Source organism: Dendrobates tinctorius, unplaced genomic scaffold (assembly GCF_039654945.1).
Source record: "Dendrobates tinctorius isolate UK_male_01 unplaced genomic scaffold, ASM3965494v1 ptg000139l, whole genome shotgun sequence".
In the NCBI taxonomy this organism is placed as follows: domain Eukaryota; kingdom Metazoa; phylum Chordata; class Amphibia; order Anura; family Dendrobatidae; genus Dendrobates; species Dendrobates tinctorius.
In genome coordinates, this window is record NW_027361807.1 from 1,740,345 (window position 1) to 1,746,344 (window position 6,000).

A 6,000-nucleotide genomic window follows, 5' to 3' on the forward strand; every position below is an offset into this window, starting at 1 on the left:
TCATGTACCCGGATCAGTCGTCCTGGCCCCTTTGCAGAGAAACAGCCCCAAAGCATGATGTTTCCACCACCATGCTTTACAGTAGCTATGGTGTTTGATGGATGTAACTCAGTATTCTTTTTCCTCCAAACATGACAAGTTGTGTTTCTACCAAACAGTTCCAGTTTGGTTTCATCAGACCATAGGACATTCTCCCAAAACTCCTCTGGATCATCCAAATGCTCTCTAGCAAACTTCAGACGGGCCCGGACATGTACAGGCTTAAGCAGTGGGACACGTCTGGCACTGCAGGATCTGAGTCCATGGTGGCGTAGTGTGTTACTTATGGTAGGCCTTGTTACATTGGTCCCAGCTCTCTGCAGTTCATTCACTAGGTCCCCCCGCGTGGTTCTGGGATTTTTGCTCACCGTTCTTGTGATCATTCTGACCCCACGGGGTGGGATTTTGCGTGGAGCACCAGATCGAGGGAGATTATCAGTGGTCTTGTATGTCTTCCATTTTCTAATTATTGCTCCCACAGTTGATTTCTTCACTCCAAGCTGGTTGGCTATTGCAGATTCAGTCTTCCCAGCCTGGTGCAGGGCTACAATTTTGTTTCTGGTGTCCTTTGACAGCTCTTTGGTCTTCACCATAGTGGAGTTTGGAGTCAGACTGTTTGAGGGTGTGCACAGGTGTCTTTTTATACTGATAACAAGTTTAAACAGGTGCCATTACTACAGGTAATGAGTGGAGCAAAGAGGAGATTCTTAAAGAAGAAGTTACAGGTCTGTGAGAGCCAGAAATCTTGATTGCTTGTTTCTGACCAAATACTTATTTTCCACCATAATATGCAAATAAAATGAAAAAAAAACAGACAATGTGATTTTCTGGATTTTTTTTTCTCAGTTTGTCTCCCATAGTTGAGGTCTACCTATGATGTAAATTACAGACGCCTCTCATCTTTTTAAGTGGTGGAACTTGCACTATTGCTGGCTGACTAAATACTTTTTTGCCCCACTGTATATCCTTCCTGAGCACCGGTGCCCAAAACTGTACACAGTACTCCATGTGCGGTCTAACCAGAGATTTGTACAGAGGCAGTATAACGCTCTCATCATGTGTATCCAGACCTCTTTTAATGCACCCCATGATCCTGTTTGCCTTAACAGCCGCTGCCTGGCACTGGCTGCTCCAGGTAAGTTTATCATTAACTAGGATCACCAAGTCCTTTTCCATGTCAGATTTACCCAGTGGTTTCCCGTTCAGTGTGTAATGGTGATATTGATTCCGTCTTTCCATGTGTATAACCTTACATTTATCAATGTTAAACCGCATCTGCCACCTTTTGTCCCAAGTTTCTAACTTATCTAGATCCATCTGTAGCAGAATACTATCTTCTCTTGTATTCACTGCATTACATAGTTTTGTATCATCTGCAAATATCAACATTTTGCTGTGTAAACCTTCTACCAGATTGTTAATAAATATGTTGAAGAGAATATGTCCCAACACCGACCCTGCGGTATCCCACTGGACACAGCGACCCAGTTAGAGAACATACCATTTATATGCACCTTCTGCTTTCTATCACTAAGCCAGTTACTTACCCATGTACACACATTTTCCCCAGACCCAGCATTCTCATTTTGTGTACCAACCTCTTGTGTGGCACGGTATCAAACGCTTTGGAAAAATCAAGATATACCACATGCAATGACTCACCTTGGTCCAGTCTATAGCTTAGCTCTTCATAAAAGCTGATTAGATTGGTTTGACAGGAGCGATTCCTCATAAACCCATGCTGATATGGTGTTAAACAGTTATTCTCATTGAGATAATCCAGAATAATATCCCTCAGAAACCCTTCAAATATTTTACCAACAATAGAGGATAGCCTTACTGGCCGATAATTTCCAGGTTCACTTTTAGAGCCCTTTTTGAACATTGGTACCACATTTGCTATGCACCAGTCCTGTGGAACAGACCCCGTCGCTATAGAGTCCCTAAATATAAGAAATAATGGTTTGTCTATTACATTACTTAGTTCTCTTAGTACTCGTGGGTGTATGCCATCCGGACCTGGAGATTTATCCATTTTAATCTTATTTAGCCAGTTTCGCACCTCTTCTTAGGTTAGATTGGTCATCCTTAATATATGGTTTTCTTCGTATCTCAGCATTTCCCCTAGTATTTTATTTTCCACCATGAATACCATGGAGAAGAAGGTGTTTAATATATTAGCTTTTTCCTCGTCATCTACAACCATTCTTTCCTCACAATTTTTATGGGGCCTACACTTTCACTATGATTCTTTCACTATTGATATACTGAAGAACAGTTTGGGATTAGTTTTACTCTCCTTAGCAAGGTGCTTCTATATTTCCATTTTGGCAGCTTTAGTTTTTCAGATAAATGGATTTTCTCCCTATAGTTTTTTAGAGCTTCAATGGTACCATCCTGCTTTAGTACCGTATATACTCGTGCATAAGCCGAGATTTTCAGCCCATTTTTTGGGGCTGAAAGTCCCCCTCTCGGCTTATACGCGAGTCATATACCGGGGGGGATCAGCGGGGGAGCTGGGGTGTCAGATCATACTCACCCCCTCCTGGCTCGTCTCTGCAGCCCCCCTGCTTGTTCCATGTTCTCGGTGCCCCTGCTCTTCCTGCTTCAGCGGTCACATGGTACCGCTCATTAAAGTCATGAATATGCGCATATACGTGACTTTAATGAGCGGTACCACGTGACTGCTGAAGCAGGAAGAGCAGCGGCGCCGAGAACATGGAACAAGCAAGGGGGCTGCAGAGATGAGCGCCAGGAGGGGGTGAGTGCAGAGCTGGCAATGCTGATGAGCAGCGGGCAGCGATGGAGGTGAGTACACAGTATGTTTTTTTTGTAATGGAGGCAGCAGCAGCAACAGCAACATGATGGGGCCACTCACTGTCCTCATTATCTGGGGACACTCACTGTGCAGCAAAACTGGGGCCACACACTGTGTAGCATTATCTGGGGCCACTCACTGTGCAGCATTATCTGGGGCCACTCACTGTGCAGCATTATCTGGGGCCACTCACTGTCCTCATTATCTGGGGCCACTCACTGTGCAGCATTATCTGGGGCCACACTCTGTCCTCATCTGGGGCCACACACTGCAGCATTATCTGGGGCCACACACTGCAGCATTATCTGGGGCCACACACTGTGCAGCATTATTTGGGGCCACACACTGCAGCATTATCTGGGGCCACACACTGCAGCATTATCTGGGGCCACTCACTGTGCAGCATTATCTTTGGCCACACACTGCAGCATTATTTTGGGCCACACACTGTGCAGCATTATCTGGGGCCACACACTGCAGCATTATCTGGGACCACTCACTGTGCAGCATAACTGGGGCCACTCACTGTGCAGCATTATCTTGGGCCATTCACTGTGCAGTATTATCTGGGGCCACTCACTGTGCAGCATTATCCGGGGCCACTCACTGTCCGCATTATCTGGGGCCACTCACTGTCCTCATTATCTGGGGCCACTCACTGTGCAGCCTTATCTGGGGCCACACACTGTCCTCATTATCTGGGGCCACTCACTGTGCAGCATTATCTGGGGCCACACACTGTCCTCATTATCTGGGGCCACACACTGCAGCATTATCTGGGGCCACACACTGCAGCATTATCTGGGGCCACACACTGCAGCATTATCTGGGGCCACTCACTGCAGCATTATCTTTGGCCACACACTGTGCAGCATTATCTGGGGCCACACACTGTGTAGCATTATCTGGGGCCACACACTTTGCAGCATTATCTGGGGCCACACAATGTGCAGCATTGTCTGGGACCACTCACTGTGCAGCATAACTGGGGCCACTCACTGTGCAGCATTATCTGGGGCCACACAATATGCAGCATTATCTGGGGCCACTCACTGTGCACCCTAGGCTTATACGCGAGTCAATAAGTTTTCACAGTTTTTTGTGACAAAATTAGGGGGTCTGCTTATACATGAGTATATGCGGTAGTTTAAATGCTTTCTTTTTACTGTTAATTTCCCCTCTTCTTTGTTTAGCCACATTGGGTTTTTCCTATTTCATGTCCTTTTATTCCCACAAGATATAAACCGCGTACAGTGCCTATTTAGGATGTTCTTAAACATTTCCCATTTATTCTCTGTATTCTTATTTCTGAGGACATTGTCCCAGTCAGCCAGATTAAGGGCTTATCTAAGCTGGTCAGACTTTGCCCTTCTAAAGTTGTGTTTTTTTGACTCCCTGCCAAATACCCCTAGCGAAAGACAAGTGAAACTGTATGTGGTCGCTATTTCCTAGATGCCCGACGACCTGCAGATTTGTTATTCTGTCAGGTCTGTTAGATACAGTCATATGTTAAAGTTTGGGCACCCCTATTAATGATAACCTTTTTTCTTTTGCAACAGCTATTTCAGTTTCATATATCTAATAACTGATGGACTCAGTTATATTTCTGGATTCAAATGAGGTTTATTGTACTAACAGAAAATGTGCAATCTGCATTTAAACAAAATTTGACCGGTGCACAAGTATGGGCACCTCAACATAAAAGTGTCATTAATATTTCGTAGATCCTCCTTTTGCAAAAATAACAGCCTCTAGTCGCTTCTTGTAGCTATTAATGAGTTCCTGGATCCTGGATGAAGGTATTTGTGACCATTCCTGTTTACAAAACAATTCCAGTTCAGTTAAGTTTGATGGTCGCCGAGCATGGACAGCCCGCTTCAAATCATCCCACAGATGTTCAATGATGTTCAGGTCTGGGGATTGGGATGGCCATTCCAGAACATTGTAATTGTTCCTCTGCATGAATGCCTGAGTAGATTTAGAGCGGTGTTTCGGATCATTGTCTTGCTGAAATATCCATCCCCTGCGTAACTTCAACTTCGTCACTGATTCTTGCACATTATTGTCAAGAATCTGCTGATACTTAGTTGAACCATGCGACCCTCAACTTTAACAAGATTCCTGGTGCCGGCATTGGCCACACAGCCCCAAAGCATGATGGAACCTCCACCAAATTTTACTGTGGGTAGCAAGTGTTTTTCTTGGAATGCTGTGTTTTTTTAACCTCCATGCATAACGCCTTTTTGTATGACCAAACAACTCAATCTTTGTTTCATCAGTCCACAGGACCTTCTTCCAAAATGTAACTGGCTTGTCCAAATGTGCTTTTGCATACCTCAGGCGACTCTTTGTGGCGTGCTTGCAGAAACGGTTTCTTTCGCATCACTCTCCCATACAGCTTCTCCTTGTGCAAAGTGCGCTGTATTGTTGACCGATGCACAGTGACACCATCTGCAGCAAGATGATGCTGCAGGTCTTTGGAGGTGGTCTGTGGATTGTCCTTGACTGTTCTCACCATTCTTCTTCTCTGCCTTTCTGATATTTTTCTTGGCCTGCCACTTCTGGGCTTAACAAGAACTGTACCTGTGTTCTTCCATTTCCTTACTATGTTCCTCACAGTGGAAACTGACAGGTTAAATCTCTGAGACAACTTTTTGTATCCTTCCCCTGAAAAGCTATGTTGAACAATCTTTGTTTTCAGATCATTTGAGAGTTGTTTTGAGGAGCCCATGATGCCACTCTTCATAGGAGAATCAAATAGGAGAACTACTTGCAAGTGGCCACCTTAAATACCTTTTCTCATGATTTGATACACCTGGCTATGAAGTTCAAAGCTCAATGAGGTTACAAAACCTATTTAGTGCTTCAGGAAGTCAGTAAAAAGTAGTTAGGAGTGTTCAAATCAAGAAAATGATAAGGGAGCCCATACTTTTGCACCGGTCAAATTTTGTTTAAATGCAGATTGCACATTTTCTGCTAGTACTGTAAACCTCATTTGAATGCAGAAATATAACCGAGTCCATCAGTTATTAGATATATGAAACTGAAATAGCTGTTGCAAAAACCAAAATTGTTATGAAGAAAAAAGGTTAACATTAATAGGGGTGCCCAAACTTTAACATATGACTGTAGTATTGGGTGCA